We start from the raw sequence: 12,799 nt of genomic DNA, 5'->3' as shown, positions 1-12,799 counted from the left end.
TTAACTATCTTTTTCGCTCTTTTAGGCTGAACTCGAGTTTCCATAAGAAAACACATCCCTAACTTATGACACCTACTAAGCTCTGAAATTTGACGTTGGAGGGTAGTCCTTCCTACCCCCTTACATTCCAACTAAGTATTTGCATGGCCACCCGGGTTATCATCAGGACCCGTGTTGTCCTTTTCAATCTTAGCAATTTCCTCGTCTAACTCCTTACTATTCATCATGCCATCTGCTAACTGATTGTCTAACAGGGCTTCTCCTTCCTCTTGGTTTGGGTTGAACCACCCATTTGTCATCTCCTCATCATTGTCGATCTTGTCATCAGTGTTTTCCTCACCTTCTTCGTTAGCTATATTAACAAGGTCACCATTATTCTTTCGGCCCCCTTCAAGATCCTGAGAACAAACCAAGTTAGTGTTTTTTGTTTTTGAAATTATCCATAATCAAATCTGTCAGATCGCTGACGCTTGAATTTGACACGGTTGATTTCTGAATCCATTTTGTCTAAACTATGTTGTTTTGAATAGGTTCAATTGTTGCATGGCTAGCGTTTATGAATCTTGTTTTTGATGCCTCCCTTGCCTGTTCCACTCTATGGATTTTTGCTTGAGCCCACTGGTCTTTCATCGTGAACCACTTTCAATCATTCTTTCTGTCTGTTGTTCTATCACCCTACTTTCGAACGTCATCCTTTGATTTGGTGGAACTGGGCTTCCTTTTATTTTGGACCATAGTCCAACCTTCGTCTGATCTATTCCTTCTAAACTAGGTACACTCAAAATATTTGTGGCCTCACAGTTGATGCAGAGGTCAAAAATATTTTTGTAGAATACTTTGATGTGGCTTTGAATTCCTCCTTGGGCGACTGGGTATATGGTTCTTTTCATTTTCTCAATATCACAATCTAGTTTCACAATTGGACCCACCTCCTTCAAGATAACTTCAAGGTCATCTCTACCTTTGGGTTTCATTTCAAATTAGAAATACAATAGAAGACTAATATGTATAAAATATGCATGCGTGTTTGTTTAAACATATTTGTTCATAAGTATTGACCATAGTTTAATCATCTACATTGTCAAGTAGATGGGCTTAATTGGGGCTTTCGGGCTTGGGTTTGGCTGTCACACAATATTTGGGCTCCAGTTTCTCGAGATCCCAACCCTTTATGTCAATTCTAAGTTTTCAACCCAAACGAAGCCTAGAGCTCCACTGGAATCAGGCTCAACTCGAGCCCAACCCAAATTTATTCACCAAGTTGTAAGTTGTAACTCTAAAAAGGGCAACCCAATGCACGAGACTTCCACTAATGCAGCCTTTGGGAAGGGACAGATATGCACAGCCTTATCCTTATATATACAGAGAGGCTGTTCCTAAGATTTGAACCCTAATCACTCAGGTCACAATGGACCAACCCAACCCAAGTTGCAACTCTAATTATAGCAATTGGTGAAGAGATCCCCAGCTTCCCAGTTCCACCTGGCTTTAGGGCTGCAAATTGTATCTGATTGCCCAAATTCAAACTCAATTTTATCCCATTAATGGTAATCTGAATTAAATCTGTTTATAATTGGATAAAATATGAACCCACCCCTATGATCCAATATAATCCAATTGCATTAGATTTAAATACATATTTTCATGTATAGTTAGGATTTATATTGTATCTACTAGTAAGTTGGTTTGAATATTGTGTTTATACTAAATTGCATATGCTCAAGTGTCATTCAAGCAATTTTCAACTCATTTGTTCATAAAATATAATATCAAAGTCGTTATTTCGTTTTCTCATAATATATGATATTTTGATCATTTTAGTTTAAATTATTTAATAGCAGAGGGGCCCCTTGTGAAAAGGTAGATTTGTATAGGAAAAAATGAATTTTCAAAAGGTAAATTTTTTTAATTAAAAGTTTTCAAGAGAAAAGATTTACTTAAAATAAGTAGAAACTTATGGATAATAATATATTTAATAAAATAAAATTTTCGGTTTTGAAGTCAAGATCTAGACCCGATGGTCCAATCATGCTCAGGCTTGGGCCTAAATATGTTCTATTGACATAAAGACAAAGCCCAGCATGGCCTGTGAATAGGTTGTCCCTCCTCGCCCACTCCCCTCCCAATGGTTGTCCCCCCAATGGCCATCCACATTTATTCCCCCCTAACCCCCAATCCACTTAGATTTTGGCCCCCTCATAAAAAATTCCTATCTCTACCCCTACCCAACCCAAACGTAACCTATTGATGGTCCTAAATTATTAGGCTCGAGGAAAGAGAAATATTTGTTAGTAAAATAAATTATTAATTTATTGAATAATTTAGTAAATTAAATAAACAGAAATCTATGGATAACAATTTATTGAATTTTGTAAAATAAATAAATATTCATTTATTACTAGGACATGACTGCTCCAAGTTATCTAGAACCAAACCCGATTCATTGACAATCCAAAATATTGGACACATGTTAAATTAAATAGATACAAATTTATGGATAACAATATATTTAATTTAATAAAATAAAACAATAAATAAATAAGTAAATTTTTCACTTTTAAAGTTAATTTATATAAATAAATCAATTTTGTTGTTAAATAAAGAATACAAATCTTTTTTTCTCAATTTTCCAATTAAGTTTAGGCTCAAAATTTAGGCCTGATGGTCCATTCATGCTCAGACTTGGGCCTAAATATGCTCTATTGATATAAAGGCAAAGTCTAGCGTGACCTACAAATAGGTTTAATCCCAACCCCAGGGGTGGAACTAAGGGGACTTAGGGGAGCCTTGGTCCCCTACTCTCAACTGCAATGGTCCCCCCCCCCCCCCCCCCCCCCTCCATTCCACTTACACTTTGACCATCCTCATAAATATCGAGCTCAAATCCGATCCGACCCGTTGATAGCCCTACATATTGGGGCTCAAGGGGAGAGAATAATTTGTGAGTAAATTATTTCTAAATAAATAAATAAAATGTCTATTAAAATCTTTCTCTCAATGTCAAATTTCCTTTATTTTAATGATTTATAAATAATTTATTTAATTTTATTAAATAAATAAATGCTTAGATAATAATAATAACAATAATAATAATGATAATAATAATAATAATAATAAATGAATGAATGAATAAATAAATTTTAGATAGAGAGAAGAGGGATGACGTTTTATTTTATAGGTTGATATAATCATAAATAATTATATATGGCACTCTTATAATTTTCGAATATCATAGAGGCAATTACATAATAAGGTAAAGAGAATAAATTTGTCTTATGTGTGATACCATTGTAATTTTCGGAAAATAGCATTCTTGTCATTTCTAAGGGAATAAGGCAGAAGTTACTCTTAGATTCCATTTCCTACATCCTTAAGGTTGGAGCCATACACGGTTTCAATACATACACACTGTGTGTGTGATGGATATCAGTCCAATTTAAATTCAAATATAAATGAATCAAATTTGGATACCTATCTAATTCGATTCAATCCCTTTGCAACCCTACCTGGCCTGGCTTCATGAAAAGATAAATTATGGCCTCTTTTGACTTTGCTGAGTTACTTGGTCATATACCATTAACCTCTTCAATTCAGCTCATCTTTTCGTTCATTTTCCTCTACAATATTATTTTACAAGCAAATCATTTCCTTCTCTTCATTTCATATGCAACCAAATGCAAACTCAGCTCTGAACAGTCTTGTTGAAAAATGATGAATAGATGTAGATATAACATTACCACTTAATAACCAGGAATGCAAAACCAAACCTGCAATAACTAGAAGCAGGAATTTACCAATTAAATACACCATGCATCTCATTACAACGACTAATCATAATATTTCTCAAATGAATAAATTGCTGCACTTGCAGAGCCTCTTGGAAAACTCAAAATCATCTCAGAAAACATTTTACCACTCTGATGTTCCTTTAGGCTGCAAAATACAATCTTCTCCAAGACTAATGCATTCTTAAGCAGGAACTCCAATTCTACCTCATAGGAGTTCCCCGTAAAGCCAATTATATGAATAATCTTAAGATGGTATGCTAGACCAGGGAAAAACATCTCCCGTTTCCAGTCTTCAAAATAAGGTCCAAAATGAGATCCTATGCACAGACCTTGGAAAAACTAAAAAAAAACAAAAGAAAAAAAAAAACTATTATTAAACGTAATGAAATTAGGCATAAGGTGAAAAAGAAAACGTTATCTAATGCAGGAAAATAGAATGGATGCTATGACTTTAATCAACTCACATTTTCATGGCCAAAACTTAATTCAAGTGTCTCAAGAGTAGGGGAGCATCTCAACAACCATGCAATTCCTGGGAGTTCGGATCTAGTAAGCCCCATCTTAAGTACTAAACATTTCCAGTTTGACGATGGACATGGAAGTTTTACCAATTCACATTCTGCCAACACCTATGCAATTACCACATGCAAAGAAAAAAAATGTTATCATGTACAACCATCTCTCAAGTATCATGCAAAGAAAAAAAATGTAATATTGTGTTGTGCACATTGTGAACAGGGTTTTTTATTTTATTTTATTTTATTTCTCTAAATTGGTAATGTACATCTTGCAATTCATCAACTTCAGCAAATCTTTGAATCAAATTACATAGTCCATGAAACGTTCTAATCAAGCAACCATAACCTTCATGTCTGTGTGTGTTGGAGGAAAAAAGCATGTGTCCATGTAAACTTTTCTTGACTGTTTGTCACATTACTTTTAGCTGTCTAAGCTTTATACCTTTAGTGGACAGTGTAGTAGTAAACATGGAACATGAATGGTAGAAGGCAGGTGACTAATCAAAAGTTTTCACTTGGGGCCCTAGGAGAATTGTTATCTGTATGCAGTGAATATTGAAAAACTTGGTCCAAAGATGTCCAAGTTTATCATTAAATTAGTTTTCATCATTCATTTCACTTTCAATTCTGAATCATGTTGTATGTTCATGTTCAGACTAAGAACCAGGGGGGCAATTTTTTGAATCTAGTGTTGGAGGGTAAGGGATTTTCAGAAGTACACTAAAAAAACAGCACTGTCATAATGTTTAGGAAACTTTAAATTCTGAATCATATTGTATAGTTGTCATGTTAAAATGAAGAACCGGGGGCAATTTTTGGATCAAGAGTTGGGGGGAAGGGATTTTCAGAAGTACACTACAAAACAGCACCCCATAATGTTTAGGAAACTCAAAATGAATTCCCCAGTACATCTATGAAATTTTAACATGCCCCTCTAATTAGAAACTTTAAGACACTCTACAATAAAATGTGAACTTTATTAGAACTAATAAAGTAAGCTTTTTTTGGTATGATAACTACAAGGTAAATGCAGTCAATAAGATCTAGATATGCTATTGCTAAACCTTATCCTATTCCAAAATTAAACAAGCCCCGAAGAGTTTTGGATGGCCCTCTTCCTAAAAACAGCTCAGTTTTCTTAGTAAATTACCTCTTTATTCCAAGAAAATAAACATTGTACGCCTAGTTTAAGTTGAAGATATACAACAAAACCCACTAACTTTCCATATGATTATACCATTCTAATCATCTAAAAGGGGAAAAGCGAGAAATAGTTCAAATCTCTCCTAATGGTAACCCCATTTTCCTCTCTTTATCTCATTTTTTTTTCACAGGATGAGAAAATACCATCTTTCAGCAATGATCCCCATACTTCAGGCCTCTCCCTCGGTATCCTCTTTTGTTTCAAGGATCCTGGATGTTCCAGTGCTCTAACAAAAAGGTAAGATGTTTGTTACTTAAATCCAGCATATTTTAAATGCTTAATTTCTTTACATTCTTATTCATTATACTACGTATAGGATTAGTTACTTTGCATAAAAATAAAATCCATAATTTGTAGAGAGATAGGCTGGAGTTTCCCAATTTCTGCCCATGAGATGAGGATGCAGGTCACTCCGAATCACCACTTCTTTAGGCTGGAAATTATATTAAACATATGGCTATTTCTCCATATCTAGAATGCCCAAACGACTGCAAGATAGCCTTCCAAAGTGTTTTTCTCCTTTTTCTGCTTACCTTTCTGATTTGGCAGCTATATAGAACCCTAAAACTGAAGAAGCCAAACACCATTAGATGCCCCAAACACTGAGAAAATACGCTCACAAAGAACACATAGCTTACTCACAAAGAACACTTGGCTTTCTGAACATAGACCACAGGTTTTATCCACAGGCAAGCGCATCCTTTGTCATGCACTTTGCTAGAGGCTGTTCACAAAAGGAAAGAATTCTCAGAGGGGATCACTTCCACACCAGACACCACATCGCTAGGAATTGAGCTTTAGGTTTAATATTGAGTTTCTTGAAAAAACGATCTGGCTTATAATTTCTCAGATGAGTCCATATGTCCATACTATATCAAAGCCTTCAGTGGAGGGGTGATTGCTTCAAAGCTTTAGCAAGAAATTCAAGATCAATTCTCATCATTATCATCTGAGCCTTATCCCTACTATAAGGAATCAGCTGCATGAATCCTATTTCACCATTCTATTCTGTTTAATGCCATATCCATTGTTACATTATGAGGGCTTAAATCATTTCTTAGTACTTCAACCCATGTCCTTTTTGGTTTGCCCTTAGTCCTTCTAACCCCTTTCAATTTGTAACTGATCACTTTTTCTTATGGGTGCTGCAACTACAAGTGGTCTTCTTTGTATGTAACCAAACCATTTAAGTCTACTTGAATTCAAGACCAACTCTGTTCCATTTCTTATTGCTACTTTGTTTCTACCAAATGATGGGTACACACTACTCCATTTCTATATATTGCATAGTACTGCTGAATTGTTGTGATTTTGTCAGCTGCCACTTCAAAAGAAAGCATGCAAGTTGTCCATGAACAGGGCTTGGTCATCCAAGGGTTTCCCTACAAGGATGAACTCTCACTCCAACCTCTTATCTTAAAGTGCAACCCTTTGATGAACTTTGAATAAGTTTACTTGATAGATCTACAAATAGAGCAGCCATAATTAATCCTTACTTCACCAGTATCCCACCCCATGTTTCTAGCTCTATATTTGGCCTCAATAGTTTTCTTAATATCCAGTTACATATTGAAATCAGTGTTTTAAAACAAGGAAGCATAATGCAAGGAATTCCACTACCTGGAAGCCTGAAGTAAGAGGCATGAGCCTCCTCGAGAGGAGGAGGCAAAGAAGAATGAGGATGCATAACATTATCATAACTGACAAAATTCAGTTGAAAATTCTGAGTTTCACTTGATACTGATTAAGAACAACTTAATTAATTTGTTCTCGTAAAAGAAAAGAAATCATGACAGAAATTTTAGAAAAGGGAAGGAAATTGTACCTGGATAAACTCATGGTATACCGTTAAAACATTAACCTGGCGAAGATTCACGAGAAGCCTTCTCAATGAGCCTACCATTTAATTTCTCTTGAAATCATATAGAGAATCCAAGTCAAGAGTGGCATTGAGCAGAGATGATGAACTCTTGAGATCAATGCATTCAGTACGCCCAGATAGATGCAACGAGACGACATTTGGGCAATCGATTCCTAGCCCCAACGAATCATGACAAATGCATACAGTCAACCTTTTAACACTCGAGGAAATAACATTCATCTTACTTCGATTGGAGCACCATATAAGGGACAAATCGTCGAGTAATGGACAGCCCAATAAAATACATGTCATTTTCTCTTCAGTTAACTCAATATTCTCTAGATATAAACTTTTGAGGGATCTTAGGCAAATGGGTCCCGGTAATTCTTCAACAATACAACCTGTCAGCCTCAGCTCCATCAACGAATCAGTGATAAAAATATGATAAGGCAACTTGTAGATAGGTTTCTCCAGGAATTCCAGATCAATCACCTTCACTTTCCTATCTAGCGCGAAACGAATCCATAGACTGACTTGACAATCAGAACCATCTAATTTTCCTCCAACTCCTTCATTTTCGGGCACAAACTCAGGTGTTCTCTTAGTATTTGTTGATAGTAGATGAATGTTGACGGAAATATGAGTTGTTGATGAAACCAATGAACGAAACTGGACAGAATTTGAAGACATGGGGACTGACTTCTATATTGAAGTGTCTGTAGTCGAAGTCGATGTTGGGAACAGTAGTCCAGAGACGTCCAAAACTGCGCAGAAGCATGGTGTGTACAGAGTTCTTGGTTGGCAAAAAAGAGAGGATGTGAGCAAGGACCGTTTGTGGCAAACTGCTTAGCCTGTCTTCTTCTTCATTCAAACTCTTCTTCCGTCCTCTGCTCTTGCTAGGAGTTGCCAGAAACTCCTCCATTTTTACAGAAGCACGAGAGATGTCTCTCGTCTGAAAGAGGAGGACGGCAAATAAGAGTAGTAGGGTTTGTAATGTTTTCAAGATCGGCCACCGGGGATTTTTCTTGGCGAATTCCAAGAAGGATGAATTTGTCCTCCCACGATTTTTTATTGGTCAAGTCAATTAATAAGCCAATTAGGATTAAGAAGGGAGGACCACTGACAGAATAGAACTTCATTTGATAATTTCCCATTTCCAAGCAAAGTCCTACACCAAAGCAACTCTTTTGGTGATTTCCCAACTCTCAAAAGTTCAAACAGAACGATTCTTCATCTATACGTCCATTGGTTTAATCTATTTTAGTACGTTAAGTTTAATGTTTTTTTCCCTCTTGTTTTGTTTATTTTCTAGATATTTTAGTAGTACATTTAATTCAATTTGAGACTTGGTGCATGAGGGGATAACATAATATATAGCTGAGCAGCATCTAATTGATGGTTATCATTTATCTGGTGATCTGTTTTAGGGGAAACCATTTATTCTACTAAACTGAGTTGTCTATAATGATCAAGTCTGTTCCCTTCTGTCTGTTGATCCCAAATATCTGAATGAAATATGTTTGAAGAGATAAAGTTCTCTACAATCACTGAATTTCCTCCCGTGGAATTCTCTACACTTGAAATCAAAATCAAGAGAGACATATTATCACATGAAGTTTTTGAGTTTGGGCTATGAAAATCAATTTCCCTAATTAAATTGCTTTCTCCATCATCAGATGCTTTAGAATATGAATCAGATTGTCTGGTGTAGTCCGCACCCCCAATTTTTCTATAGTGAATAATACATGGAGAATTATAAACGGAACAAGAATATTGAAATAAAAATGGTATTACTCCTGTAAATATAGATTGGAGATGCAGCTGATCATAGAAAATGATCCTGTCTGGAAAGATGAGTCCTTTTTCTTAATTTAATTTGATTACAATAGTGTGGCTCAGTGCTTTCCTACCTGTAATTTACTCTTGATTCCATGGATTGACTGCAACTAGCAGAACTTGAAGAGCTACACTGTGAATTGCTCCATGCTTCTGCGGATTAATCCAACCAAATCAGTGGGCATCCCTAATGATATCAAAATGCGGAACCTGTCAGTCCTAGTAGAACTACAATGAATGAAAAATCTACGGGTGCATAAAGAAAATACTTGAAAATAGAATTTTTATGCAACTTTTCTTACATTGAAAATAGAATTCTCATGTAACTGTTCTTACATTTAAATGCTTATACCTTGCTTTCTTTGAGAGGGAGCGAATGCACAAACAAACTCTGCAAGTATCCCTTTTCTCAACGTCTGATGGGGAGAAGAGATCAATACTAGTCAATCCCAAGATTTGGCAGATCTAGAAAAAGACAAGTACTGGTTAGATGAAGAACCAATCGATATTCTTATATATAGGGATTGAATGAAGTGTACTACTAAAAAAAATCGAGAAAATAAATAAAACAAGAGAAAAAAGAATCAAACCCGGCGTTACTATTACAGTATATTAAACCAATGAACGTGTAGATAAGAATCGTTCTGTATGAACTTTTGAGAACTGGGAATAACCTAACGAGTTGCTTTGGTGTAGATTTGTATTCTATGGAAGAATATCTCTTGAGATAGTACTGCGGAAAAAACTAACGGTGAGGCCACCGTTAGCTCTAAGTGGTCGTCCCTTCTTAATCCTGGTTAGTTTATTAATTGACTTGGACCAATAAAAAATCATGGGTGGACGAATTCGTCCTTCCCTGAATGAGCCAAGAAAAATCCGGCCACCGGACGGTCGGACAGTGTAAATCGAGAACGGTGGCCTTCTTGGATCCCGGTTATATTACGGTTTTTCCGGATTGGATGGGCAAACCGCCCGATTAACCAGTAAACTAGGACCCAGAGACAATTCTGCTTTTTACTCCGGTCCCAATCTTAAAAAAGCCCAATTGTAAACTTGGACTGGGCAATACTTGGCCCAATTTAACCTCTAAACCCTTAAACCCTAAAAACCCTAACATCAAACCTTAAATCCTATAATCAAGCCTAAATTCCAAAACCTTCAAAACTTAAAGGCTTAAACCAAACCCTAAAATCTAAATTCTAAATCCTTAAACCCTAAGCCTAAATCTTAAATTTATAGTAAAAAATACCTTTGGTTGTATGCATATCCTCCAAGGGGTAGGGATGTAAACGAATCATATTGGATTCGAATCAGAGTATATTCGAATTCGATTCAACACTGTTCATATAAGATCCAATATGATCCAAAGATCTGATCAGATCATATAGGACTCAATTTGAATTTGAATCCTATCGGTAAGTCATCAGATCTAATCCAATCTGACTTGTTTTCTTTAAAAATTAATAAATTGTTAAAAGAAAAATAAAATGCACTAATTTAAATAAAGTAGAAACAAAAAAATACAATTATTTTCATCATATATACATGTATTTTATAAAAAAATAATATAATAAATTTATAAAAATATAATATAAAAAATATATTTATAAATAAAAAAATAACCTATATATATATATGTGTGTGTGTGTATTATATATGGATTTGACTATGGTATGGAAAAGATGTGATATTTGAAAAACTTTTGATCAACCAAATGGAATCATAAATGTGGTAGCCAATCAGGTGTTATTTATTAAAATTATGGGTGGGTTTTGATTGGTCAAAATTCCTCCCATACCATACGTTTTCTGCATTTTGTATATATTTTGTATACAAACACCTAGAGTACAAAAACTTTGTATTTTGTATATATTTTCATTGTACATATTTGTATTTATATTCTTTACAAACTGAGTCCTAGATATTTAGGACCTATTGATTTTTGGATTTTGAGAGGAAGTTGGTTAATGGGATTTTGGTTTCCATTGACTAAGATACTCCTGTTCTGTTTTTCAGATTTATGTGATGTCTATGAAAAACTTATTTTCCCTTAGTGTTCATTGCGATTAAATGATATACATTTTTTTCAATTTCATCAAATTCGGATGAAATCCAAAATCCAAGACATCCAATTAAATTCAAATTCAAATTGACCTCCCATTCATCCGATCAGATTTTGGATCAAATTCGGATGGAAGAATTTTATTGTCGAGTCAAACTTGGATTTATATACATATGATCTGAGTCCGATCTGATTACAGACCTAAACGGGATGTAAACCGGTTTCTACACCCATGGATCCCAATACTAACCTTATTTCAGATCAGGGGAGTTAGTTGGTGATCCCTGGCAATACAAGAGACATGTAGGGAAGCTGAATTACTTAACTATCACCCATCCAGATATTTGTTTTGCAATGGAGGTTGTAACTTAGTTTATAAGCTCTCCGCATATCCCATACTTTGAAGTTGTGCACAGAATCATAAAGTTGTACCTTAAGGGATTACTTGGTATGGGAATCATCTATAAAGAGTATGGACTAAACTATGTATAGGTTCATAAATGCTGAGTAGGTTGGATCACTAATAGATAAGGGGTCAACAACAGGGTATTGTATGCTTTTAAGTGTTGTAGCTAAATTAAGTGCAAAATCTGTGTATTGAGTCATGAGTCAAGCAACAAGAGAATTGGTGTGGCTTAAGTGTCTTCTTCAAAAGGTGGGCCGACTGCTAAGAGTGGATTATGAAGTCTAATCCTTCTCTAAAATAGTTTGGCACTTTCACTATCTTCTCTCTTCTCCTATCTTCTCTCCTTTCTTTCTTTATTTTTTGGTTCGAACTCCATTGTAACCTTGTTGTACCACCTTTCACTATATATATATATATATATATATATATAACAAAAAGAAAATCTATCATAATTTAGTCTAATTAATTGCACAAAACCTCATACCTCTCAACCATATTGGTTTTCTTTGGCTAACTAACTATAGAGTTTTCATCTTTCTCCACGAAAGTGTAGTATAATTGGCTGTTGGAATCTATCAACTTCACACACCTTTTTCTCTAATGCAAGGGGAACTTCTTTCTCATTGCATTTCAGCAAACTAGCTCCCTCCACCTTTGTGATCATGGCCGCTCCATCCTTGGTGAGCTCAGTATAGTATATCGCATCATGCAAGTGTGCTTTAAACTTCTCAAAAAGCATTTGTTGTGACGATGCCTTAGGCTCTTAAACACTTTGATTAACGCCCTTACTGTTGCATGTAACTTGTACCATCTCATCAACTCCATGCTTAGTGGAGAATTTGCACAGTTAATTTCTTTGTCTACTTTTGCTACCTTGCATTGGAGGTACTCCTCTAGCTTGACTTTGCTAGTGAAGATTCTTCAAAGGGTGAAGCATTTCATTAAGTCATGTGTGATGGTTTGGTGGAAATAACACCATCTTGGTCTGTGATGGTCCCTATTTAGATTTACATGGGGAAATGGGGAGGGGTGGGGTAGCTCAATTATTCAGTCCTCTACAAGTATTTTCATGGTTAAAATGACCTCTCTTATTTGATCCAAAGGGAGGGGTGGAGAAGGTGGTG

At 35.5% G+C, this 12,799-nt stretch overlaps 1 long non-coding RNA gene across 3 annotated transcripts; it reads right to left on the bottom strand.

The window, feature by feature from the left end:
- Window positions 1–3,754: 3,754 nt before the first annotated feature.
- LOC104596805 (uncharacterized) lies at window positions 3,755–10,060 on the bottom strand. Of its 3 annotated transcripts, none has more exons than XR_735101.2 (5): window positions 9,814–10,060; window positions 9,560–9,672; window positions 9,282–9,394; window positions 4,253–4,417; window positions 3,755–4,127 (listed from the first exon to the last, which is right to left on the bottom strand). It is a non-coding gene; the product is annotated as an uncharacterized LOC104596805 (long non-coding RNA). The 3 variants fall into 3 exon arrangements; XR_735102.3 differs by having other exon boundaries at window positions 9,882–10,060; XR_735100.2 differs by having other exon boundaries at window positions 9,798–10,052.
- Window positions 10,061–12,799: the final 2,739 nt, after the last annotated feature.

The sequence above is a fragment of the Nelumbo nucifera genome, chromosome 5, assembly GCF_055504915.1.
Source record: "Nelumbo nucifera cultivar China Antique chromosome 5, China Antique-T2T, whole genome shotgun sequence".
Lineage (NCBI taxonomy): Eukaryota > Viridiplantae > Streptophyta > Magnoliopsida > Proteales > Nelumbonaceae > Nelumbo > Nelumbo nucifera.
The sequence above is the reverse complement of the archived record's forward strand: the minus strand, read 5'-3'. Positions and strand labels throughout refer to the sequence as shown.